The following is an 11793-nucleotide window of genomic DNA, read 5'->3' as shown; positions in this document are numbered from 1 at the left end:
TTAAAATGCCCCCCCCCCAAAAACTTTTAATTTCCCCCCTTTTTAAGGTTTTGTCCCCCCCAAAAGTCGGTTTTTCTTTTTCCCCAAATTTTTAATTTTTTTCTTAAAAAGGGAAAAACTCACATTCCCCGCTTCTTCTCTGCCCAGCAATACGCAGTATGTCTGTAACCCCACATTTCAAAACTTTTTGATCTTTTTTTGTCTATTACTTCAACCCCCAAACACTCAAAAACCATTGATGCAATTGGGAAAAACAAATGAGTTCAAAACCTCAGTTTTGTCCGTAAGGAAATGCTTGGGTCTTTCCGATGTATGGAGCAACTGGGGCTTTGGCAATGGAATTCTTCTTTTTTCTCCGGTGAATCATATATGTATTATTTAAAAAACAGCCCCAAAGATAAGTGAACCTTCCTTTCCACAATCTTTCCTTTGATTGTAACATGTTCTCTTTGTTCATTCCCGGTATTTTTAAAATTTCAGATTTTAGTTTTTTTGGCATTAAGAAATAACCCACCCTTTTCGCTTGTTCTCTAATTTTATCTAGTATTTGTTGTATATTTTTACATATATGTAGAAAAAAATCCCTGAACACATTTTTCACTCTCTCTTCCAGACAAGTCAAGCAGTCATTGTGCTGTTATGTTATTGTTGATACTTGGGTGACTGTGGAATGAGGTGTTCGATAGTTTTCCAATTCGCACTATGCTGGCAGTGCATTCATTAGCCAATCAGCATTTATGAGGATTAATGACAGTCCCAATGTTTGGGAGTTTTCTACTCTACAGACCCCTTTAAAACCTAAAATGGCAGTAGTTCTCCTCATATCCTGTAACTATGAGGAAGGATATGCAGCTTGCGTCTTCTATTTGATGGAACATGAAACTGGCAATATTTTGGAAACTCACTTTTGAGCCTAAGAGAAAATTTAGCAGGGTAAGTATCAAAATGGGCAATGGCAATTTTCAAAGGAACTAAACATTCAATTGTATGTTAATTTGGCTATGTATGCCATATTTAATGTCATTTTTTTTCCTTCTCAGAGACTGAAAAGTTCAACAAGCTACCACCACCTCAACTTTCTGTACTGAACCTGCGACCAAGATGATGCTCTACAGTGTACCTGTTCCTTATCCATCTCCTACTCTTACTTATCAGACGTCAAAAGGACCCCACACTCAGTTCTACACGTCTCACTTCACCTGTAAAACAACTTCAACCCCCAGCCGCTTGTTCGGAAGAGTGTGTATTGGGGACCGGGAAGAGGAAATTTACAGAGGAGTCTGAAAGTAACGCACAGCGAGGGAGGGACGAAATCATACTTACAAGTATGGAGATGAACTGAAATCACGAGGCACAGATGAAAGAAAACATCACTGAATGGATGCAAAAGTGAGAAGCTGAAAAAGAAACTCGAAGAATTTGCAACATTATAAGGGCATGATTCTCATTCGTCCATCTCAATAAAAGCGATTCTCGACCCCCAAAACTGGGACTGCCCACTTAAGCTAAAACATGCACACCCACATGGTTCTATACCTAAAATTTTGTAAATAATGATCACCTTATAATTCTTTAAAACACTATTTAGTTGACAGCAAATTAAAGCCTAGACACGCCTAGCTCCGGGGAGTTTAACTGAAATGTTACCAAATTGACCGGGAGTAACTGAAGTTGTGGAATAACATTCAGAAAATCGGCTATGCTTTTGTTTAAAAGGGAAATTAGTTTTTAGAATTCTAAAGCTTTAATACGGTTTTTTTTCATTATTACCAATACAAAGATTTTTCCCCGTCCCGGGGAATCGAACCCGGGCCCGCGGGGAACCCGCGTTCTACCCACAGACAACGGGATATGTTAAAAGTAATATAAAAAGTAAAGAAAAAAAAAGACAAAGAAAAGGGGAGGGTGCCTTTTCAAGATAGGTTATCCCCGTGGAAGCTAGAGACAAAAACTGTATAGGAGTGAGAGGCATCGGTTTCCAAAATTTTTTGGAAAAAAGAAAAATCAGTTTTTAAAATTTAAATGTAGTGTAAAAATTTTATCTAGATATATAATATCCCCAGATATAAAACACTTTTTCATTACTCACTTTTTACATAGACACATAATAGTAATACATGTTGTTGGGTGAGGGTGTGCGTGTGTGGGTGTGTGTGTGTGTTGTGTGGTGTGTGTGTGGTGTGTGGTGTGTGTGTGTGTGTGTGTGTGTGTTGGTGTGTGTGTGGTGTATGGTTTTTTCCAGAAGAGTAAGCCAAGTATGCAATTTGCAAATGAATTTGTCAGACAATCGAGGGTTACAAGACGGTTTTCAAAAAAGCTTTTAACTAACTGTAAAACAACCATGTTTATTAAAGTAAAAACATTAACCAATTTGGTAATAATATAAAAACCCGTATAGTGAAGGTGTTAAGTCGCAAAAATCAAGCAAAACCCATTCGACCATGCACAACGGGTAACTTTAAGAACCCCGGCGTCAGAAGGAGCCGTAATAAGGACAGTTCCGCGGGTCGGTTTACCGATAGAAGAAGGGAGGGGTAAGAAAAAGATCTTTTCCGGCAATCTGGCTAAAATCCTTCAAAAAGGCCCCGTGAAGAGTTTTGATAGTAAAACGAAAGCACGCGTGTCATCGAACGGATTTTTCATATAATGAAATCAAAGGAAGTAAAGTTTATATAAAATGTTATAAACAGCAATAGAAACTTTTTCCCTACTTGTAAGCACGGCAACAGAGGAAATTAGTTTTTAGGCCAGTGTCAGAATTCAGTTTAAAGTTACTTTTTTTTTCCGGAAAAAAATGAAAAAAAGTAAATAGAAGGTGAAAAAATAAACCATTTATATATTATATATATTATATATATAATTATAATAATATATTTTTAATTACTATCTTTTTAAAAATTATCTATCTATTATTATTATCTATCATTATCTATCTATTATTTATCTATCTTAAAAAGGGGCCCGCAAGTTTAAATACAAAAACGATAATTCAAAACCCCCATCGCCCCGCGCGTGGGTTATAAAGGGGGGCGTTAGTTAGGGGGAAACCCGGGTGACAATTTTAAAATGCTTTTGGGAAGCAAGAAGTTTAAAAAAAAAACGGGTCCAATTAAAGAAAAAACATTAAAAATGGGAAAACGTGGAACGTAAGGGAAAATAAAAGAGTGGGAAAATTTACATACTGTCTGAACGAAAGGATAGATAAACTTCAAATACAGGAATCAGGGGGACCAATTGGAAATAATGGAATTTTCAAAACTAAAGAAACAAGACAGTTCTTTTTTTAAAAGAAAAAGGAAATTATAGCCCGGAGTTGCTATGATTCCCAAAAAAAAACTGCAAATGCACAATGGGTACACCCAATAAAGATCGTTTTTAAAAAGTCAGAATACAAGCAAACTCTAATTTAGATATACAATGCTACGCCCCAACCCAATTTTGCAAGTGATGAAGAAAGGGAATTTTTTTTATAACTTCTCCAAGATATTTTAGACACAACCCCCAACGAGAGTAAAAATAATCATGGGAGACCTCAACGCCAAAGTAGGAAAAAATAATCAAAAAATGACACCTGTGGAAAATTTCGGCCCTGGAGTTTAAAAATGAAGAGGTAAAGTTTTAGAATTTGTGTAAAATAATTTAGTTATAGAAAAATTTTTCCAACCCCCCCAAGACACTTTAACGTGGTTTCCCCAGACAAAAGAACACGAAACCAAAATTTGACTACATGTGCAAACCAAAAAAGGGAAGGGTTTGCATAAAAAATTTCCAAAAACAAGACGGGTGCCGATGCAACAGTGACCAAACTATAATATCGATTTTAAAATAAGATCAAAAGAGGGAGCTCAACCCACCTCAAAAGTCGACACAAAACTTGATAACAATACAAAATTTGCAGTGCAAACAAATTTGAAATATCAATAAAGTAAAGATGATAAAACCCCAAATGATTTGTGGAAGAAGAAAAAAAAACTCTTTGAGCACTGTTAAGAAACTATCGCCAAAAAGAAAAAGAAAAATTTCCCCCCGGATATCTAAAAAAAAACACTAAGTGAAATTAAAACAAGAAGATGAAAAAATAAAAAGGTATCAATAATCCATTTAAAAAAGTAATTTCAAAAAAAAAATAAAAAAATTCAAAGTTTATTGCGACAAGAAAAGGGAAAAAATTTTTAAAGAACTTTGCCAGAGAATTAAAAAATGTTTACCCAAAAAGACAATAAAAAACTCTACCAAGGAGTAAAAATCACACAAAAATTTAAACTACAAGGGACACTATAAAAAAGAAGAGGGACTGTTTATGTGATGGAAAAGAAGTCAAAGATGAGGGAATCAATTTTTTCCCAAAACTATAAAAAAAGAATAAAAATCTAACAACAACTTTAATTAGGACTAATGACAGCGGGATGAACCCCCGCATGGGGACGAAGTTAAAAAACCCATAAAGAAGTAAAGAATAAAAAGACCCCCGGAATAGATAAAAATAACAGGAAAAATTAAGAATGCGGCGAAAGGGTTTTGAATATTTTTCTACAAACCTGTAAAAAAAATATGGAAATGAAAGAAAGGGGCCCAGAAGACTGGGAAAAAACAGTCTTTACTCCCATACCTAAAAAAGGTGCGCACTCCAATGAAAACGTAATAAAAACAATTGCCTTTAATAAGTCCAGCAGCAAAATTTTGTTGAAAATTATTGGAAAGAAGAATTTGAAGTTAAGAGGGGAAATTGCCGACGAAAAAAGCGGGTTTTGCCCGGGAAAAGGTACCAAAAACCAGATTCAAATTTTAAAAATTTGTTTCAAGAGAAAAAAGAGAACACAAAAGACCTATACCTGTTTTTTCATGTTTTGTGGAAGTTTTTGAACTTTTGACACATACCTTGGATAGCAGGCGGGGGGGTTTTCCAAGAGACACCCAATGGTAAAAGCCTTGATGACCAACAACAAGCAGCTGTAAAAACCACAGGGTTAACGAATGGTTCGAAGCAAACAAGGAGTACGACAGGGTTGCATTCTGTCTCCGCCCCCTTTTTAAATTTTTCTGAAACAATTAAAAGGGGTGCTCTAGAGAATTTTAAAGGGAAACGGGGGTGTTGGGGGTTTTTACAAAATATCAAACTGAGTACCCCGATGAAAAGGGTTTGTTCCCAGCAGTTTCATGAATACAACAAACTAATAAATTTGAAAGCAAGCGAAAAGGCGGGGTTATTTTTTAAAGCCAAAAAACTAAGATCATGAAGATTAAAGTAACCGGCAATGAAAAATGAAAAAATTTTAAAATAAAGGGAATGTTTGGGAAAATGTGAAATTTCACTTACTTGGAGCTGTTTTAACAAATAATATGAGATTCCCCGGAGATAAAAAGAAGAATACCATTGCCAAAAGCGCCAAAATTTGCTCTCAATAACATTGGAAAGACCGAAGATTACCTTACGGACAAAGCGAGGTTTTTTGAACCATTAGTTTTCCAATTGCATCATAGGGTTTGAGTTTTTGGGTTGAAGAGATAGAAAAGAAAAAGATCAATAGTTTTGAAATGGGTTTTACAACGGGTATGCGATTAGTGGACAGAGAAGAAGACGAATGAGAAGTGCTGAGAAAAAAAATGTAAAGACTGATGTTGGAATTTGAAAAAGAGGAAATTAAATTTTATGGTCATGAAAGAAAAGAAAAGTTTTGAGAAAAATTTGCTGACAGGGATGGTGATAGGAACAGAGGAAGGGAAAAACCGAAGAAAAGCGAGGACAATAAAAAATTTTTGCGGGCGCGATAGTTTAAGTGGAAAGAAAAGCGTAAGACGGTTTAGGGCAAAGGATGGTGAGAGGTCCAGGGGCCCCCAAACATGAGTACCGTTATTGTTGATAAGGGCCGCGGGGGCCCGAAGGGTTTAGAGCAGGGACTCAAGATGTCCGACGGCAATCTGAGTTCGGGGGTTTCGAGTCACGGCCGGGCGTTTTTTCCCTGGGAAAGGAACTTCACCCGATTCCCTGCTAGCGTGGGGGCCCAAGCCACCCCAAAGTCAGTGCGGGTAAATAGAGATGGTGATCGGAAAAAAAAACAAAAAAAACCGGGCGGAAAGGGAATGGCAAAACCACGCTCTAAATTGCCCGAAAAATCTGGAAGCCATGATGCAAGTCCGCGGTGGGGGAATGGTTGAGACGGACTCAAAAACTGTCACGACGGCAATCTGAGTTCAAGGGGGCGGGCACCCGGGCCCGGCGCGTTGTTCCCTTGGGGAAAGAACTTACCGATTGCTACTAGCCACTGTGCGGGCAAGCCAGCCCAAGTCAGTGTGGTCCCCAACCCCGGGTAAATAGAGAGAATGATTTCCTAAAAGGGTAACACCCGGGACTTCCCGGGGGAAAGGGAAAGGGACCCCACCCCGACTCATCCAAAAGCATCAAATGAAAAAAAAGATCATGCTGGACCCCGGCGGTCAGACATGAACCTACGTTAAAAGAAGAATATATATAATATATATATAAATATATATATATATATAATATATAATATTTTCTTTTTAAGGAGGTTAGTCGAGCCGCCGTGGGCACAGAGGGTATTTGTTTTTTCATGTTGGAGTTTGGAGGAGTAGTGGTAGGGTCCCTAGTTCCTTTCACGGAGAGTGCGGTTTTACCCTTTAGGGAAAATTCCTCTATTTTTTCCCGGGCTTGGGGGCCGCACGATTGGGCTGGGTTGCCCCCACAGTGGGAGGTAGGCAATGAGGTGAAGTTTTTGCCAAGGGAACAACGCGCCGGCCCGGGGATCGAGCCCGAATCAGATTCCTCGTGACAGCTTGAGTCCGAGCCTTTTAACCCTTTGGCCACCGCGGACTTTACGATTGGGGTTTCCCTGATTTTTCTTGGCAATTTTGAGCGTGGTTTTTCCATTGCCTTTCCCCCCGGTTTTTTTTTTTTTTTCCGATCACCCCTCTCTTTACCCCGGCCCCGACTTGGGTGGCTTGGCCACCCGCGGCTAGGCAGGCAACGAGGTGAAGTTCTTTCCCAAAAGGGAAACAAAGCGCCCGGCGGGACTCGAACCCTCGAAACCCGATTTCCGTCGTGAAGTCTTTGGGCCCCAGCTCTAACCATCGGCACCCCGCCCCCCTTTTCAATCAATAACGTATGTCGTTTGAGAGCCGGGACCTCTCCACCCCCTTCGCCACTAAACTCGATCTTACGCTTTTCTTTCCACTTTACTATCGACAGCCCGCAAATCTTTGATATTGTCGCTCAGTCTTTTCTCGGTTTTCCTCTTCCTTGTTTCCTATCACCATCCCCGCAGCAAGTTTTTCTCAAACTTTTACTTTCATTTTCATGACCAAAAAACTTTAAATTTCCCCTTTTTCAAGAGTCCCAAAAGGGCAGTCTTAAATTTATTTTCTCAGCACTTTCCAAAATTTGCTTCTTTTCTGTCCACTAAACCCGTACCGCGTAACCACATTTTAAAACATTTACTTTTTTTTGTCTATTTCTTCAAACACCAACACTCAGAACCCTAGAGCAAAATTGGAAAAAAAAATGGTCAATAACCTCGCTTTTTCCGTAAGGTAATGTTGGGGCTTTCCAGAGTATTGAGAGCATTGTGGGGCTTTTGGGAATGGTAATTTTTTTTTTATCTCCGGGAATCTCAATTTTTTAGTTAAAAAAAGTCCAAAATAAGGAACTCTTCAATTTCCCCAATTTCCATTTATTGAACATGTTCATCATTGTTTATTGCGGTTATTTTGAATCTTCAGATTTTAGTTTTTTTGGGATTAAAAAATAAGCCCCCCTTTTCGCTTGCTTCTCTAACTTTTTTCTATAGTTGTTGTAGTTTAGTGATACTGTGGCAAACAAAAATATATCATCGGCGACCTCGATTTTAATTTTTTATCTCCCAAAATCCCCAGTTCCTTCAAAAATTTTCCCAGAGCACCCCTTTATAATTTTTTCAGAATATAATAAAGAGGGCGGAGACAGAATGCAACCGTCTACTCTTTTTTGATTCGAACCATTCTTTAACCATAAAATGGTTCTTACAGTGCTTGTTTTGGCATCAAGCTTTTACCAATTGGATGATGGTTTGGAAACCCCCCAAACGCAATGCTACTCCGAGGATATCGTGATAACAGTATCAAAAGCTTTCCCCAAAAATCTTTTAAACCAGGTATAGGTCTTTGATGTTTCTGTTTTTCTCTATGACAATTTTAAATTAGAATCTGGTTTTGGTACCTTTTCCCGGGCGAAAACCTGCTTTTTCGCAAATTTTCCTCTTTAACTTAACTTTTTTTTTTCAGCAATAATTTTTAACAAAATTTTTCTGCTGTACTTTTTAAGGGAATTTTCATTACTGTTTATTGGAGTGCTCACCTTTTTTTTGGTATGGGGGTAAAGACTGATTTACCCGTCTTTGGCCCTCTTCTTTCATTCAATTTTTGTACAGAGTTTTTAGAAGAAGTATTCAACACTTTTGCCCGCTTTTTAATTTGTTTGTTTATTTTACATTTCCGGGGGGTCTTGTTATTTTTATTTTTTTTATGCTTTTATAACTTGTCCCAGTGGCGGGGTTCTCCCGCTGTCATTTTAGTTAATTTAATTTGTTGTTAGATTTTTCTTTTTGTATAAGTTGGAACAATATTGATTTCCCCTATCTTTGACTTTTTTCCCCCACATTAAAACAAGTCCATCTTCAGTTTTTATAGTGTCCATTTTAGGTTTAAATTTTCGTGGAGTTTCGTACTCCTTTGGAGATTCTTTTGTTGTTTTTATTTATAGAACATTTTCAATTCTTGGCAAGTTCATTTAAATATTTTCCTTATCGTCGCAATAATCTTTGAATTTTGTATTTTGTTTTTGTAAATACTTTTTTAAAAGGATTATTGATACCTTTTTATTTTTGGCATCTTCTTTTTTCAAATTTACTTTGTGTTTTTTTAGTATCCAGGGGAATTGTCTTTTTCTTTTGGCGAAGTTTTTAAGCAGGTCAGCAAGAGTCTTTCCTTCTTCCCCCCAACCTTTGGGTTTTTTTCTCTTTAATGATGAGTATTCAAATTTGTTTTACACGAATTTAGTTTTATCAAGAGTTTTTTAGTGAGCTTTTGAGTGGGTTGGACGCCCCTTTTTTGAGTTTTTTTTAAAGTCGATAGTTGTAGTTGGGGGTCAGTTGCAGTCGGGACCGGTCTTTTTTTTGGAACTTTATGAAAATCTTCCTTTTTTGGTTTAGCAAAATGTAGTCAATTTGGTTGCGTGTTCTTTTGTCTGGTGAAAAAAACGTGACAAGTGTCTTGGGTGGGGTTGGAACAATGTATTGGCTAAACTAAATTATTTGACTACAGAATTAATAAAATCTTTACCTCTTTCATTAACTCCAAAGGCCGAATTTTCCACAGGTGTATTTTTAGATTTTTTTTTCCTACTTTGGCGTTGAGGTCTCCCAATTATTTTTTAAACTCGTTAGGGATTGTGTCTAAAGTTTTTGGAGGGGAGTTATAAAAAAATTCCATTTCTTTATCACTTGAATATTGGTTGGTGCGTGATGAGATAAATATTATGAGGTTTTTTCTTGTTTTCGACTTTTTTTAAAAGCGATCATTTTTTGGGCTGTACCCCAAATTTGGCATTTGCATTTTTTCTTTAGAATCATAGCAACTCCCGGGGGCTTTAATTCCTTCTTCTTTTCCCGAAAAAAGAACTGTCTTGTTTCTTTAGTTTTTAAAAAATTCCCTACTTTCCCAATTGGGCTCAGATTTTTAGTATTTTAATGTTTTATCTATCCATTTGTTCAGACAGTATGTAATTTACCATCTCTTTCATTTTTTTACGTTCACGTTCCCCATTTTAATGGGGTTTTTAATTGGGGCCCGTTTTTTATTTCTTTTTTTTCCAGAGATATTTAACATTTTCAGCCCGGTTGCCCACAACGCGCCCCCTTTATAACCACGCGACGGGCGTGTGGGATGAATTATCGTTTCGTAAATCATTGCGGCCCTTTAATAGTAGATAAATAGATAGATAGATAGATAGTAGATAGAAGTAGATAGATAGATAGATAGATAATAGATAGATAATACATAGATATATATTATTATATTATAATATATATTATTAAAATATATATAAATGGTTTATTTTTTTCAGCCCCATATTTAACTTTATTCTTTTTTCCGGGGAAAAAAAGTAAGCTTAAGCGAATTCTGACATGGCCCCAAAATCTAATTTTTCTTTTTCCGTGCTTTCGAAGTAGGTGAAATGTTTCCCATTTTCATTTTAAACATGTTATATAAAACTTTCCCTTCTTTTATTCATTAAGGAAAAATCGTTCGTGACTACTGAGGGTTTCGTTTTTCATGATCAAAACTCTTTAACTGGGGTCCGTTTAAGGATTTTTGCCCAGATTGCCCGCGAAAGATGTTTGCAATGACTCCGCCTTCTTCTATCGGTCAACCCAGTCTTCCCCCGGAACTGTCATTATTACAGGCCCTTTGACCAAAAGGTTCATTAAAGTTACCCAGTGTGCATGGTAGCGAATGGGTTGCTGACATTTTTGGATTAACAGCCCATATCTTTACTGGTTTTTTATTATTACCAAATGGTTGGAATGTGTTTCTTGAAGAACAGGGGGTTTTACAGTTAGTATAAAAGCTATTTTGTATAACACGTGCTTGTAACCCTCGTCATTGTGCAGTGACAAATTACATGTATGGCAAATTGCATACGTTGGCAGTACTCATTCTGAGAACAAACACATACACACACACACACACACACACACACACACACACACACACACACACACACACACACACACACACACACACACACACACACACACACGCACACACACGCACACACACTCACACACACACACATGTATGTACGTATGTATGTGTGCGTATGTAAAAGAGTGAGTGAATGAATAAGTGTGTTTATATCTGTGGATATTATATATCTAGATAGAATTTTACACTACGATTGAATTTAAATACATGCAATTTTGCTTTTTTTACCAAAAAAATTTTGGAAACTCGATGCCCTCTCACTTCCTTTTACAGTTTTTTGTCTCTAGCTTCCACAGGGGTAAAACTATTGAAAAGGCACCGTCATTTTCTTTTTCTTTTTTATCTTTTTTTTTTTTATATATACTTTTAAAACTATATCCCCGGGGGTCTAGTGGCTAGGATACGCGGCTCTCACCCGCGAGGCCCGGGTTCGATTCCCGGCACGGGAAATATCTTTTTACTTGGTAATAATGAAAAATAACCCGTATTAGCAAGTCTTTAGAAATTCTAAACACTAATTGGGCCCTTTTAAAGCAAGAGCATAGCCCATTTTCTGAAGTGTTTAGTTCCACAACTTCAGTTACTCCCGGTCAATTTGGTAACATTTCAGTTAAACTCCCCGGAGCTAGGCGTGGGCTAGGCTTTAAATTTGCTGTCAACTAAATAGTGTTTTAAAGAATTATAAGGTGATCATTATTTACAAAAATTTAGGTATAAACACTGTGGGGGGTGCATGTTTTAGCTTAAGTGGGCCCGTCCAGTTTTGGGGTCGAGAATCGCTTTTATTGAGATGGACGAATGAGAATCTGCCCTTATAATGTTGCAAATTCTTCGAGTTTCTTTTTCAGCTTCTCACTTTGCATCCTTTAGATGTTCTTTCATCGTGCCTCGTGAATTTCAGTCATCTGCCATATCCTTGTAAGTATGATATTCGTCCTGCCTCGCTGTGCTTACTTTCAGACTCCTCTGTAAATTTCCTCTTCCCGGTCCCCAATACACACTCTCCGAAACAAGCGGCTGGGGTTGAAGTTGTACAAG

At 37.4% G+C, this 11793-nt stretch overlaps 1 non-coding gene across 1 annotated transcript; it reads left to right on the top strand.

Annotated features, from left to right (window-relative positions):
* Positions 1–11132: 11132 nt before the first annotated feature.
* Trnae-cuc lies at positions 11133–11205 on the top strand. Its single transcript has one exon. It is a non-coding gene; the product is annotated as a tRNA-Glu (tRNA).
* The last annotated feature ends 588 nt before the right edge of the window (positions 11206–11793 follow it).

This window comes from Penaeus monodon, unplaced genomic scaffold, assembly GCF_015228065.2.
Source record: "Penaeus monodon isolate SGIC_2016 unplaced genomic scaffold, NSTDA_Pmon_1 PmonScaffold_9076, whole genome shotgun sequence".
In the NCBI taxonomy this organism is placed as follows: Eukaryota; Metazoa; Arthropoda; class Malacostraca; order Decapoda; family Penaeidae; genus Penaeus; species Penaeus monodon.
Note: the sequence above shows the minus strand (reverse complement) of the source record. Positions and strands in the feature narration are given on the sequence as shown.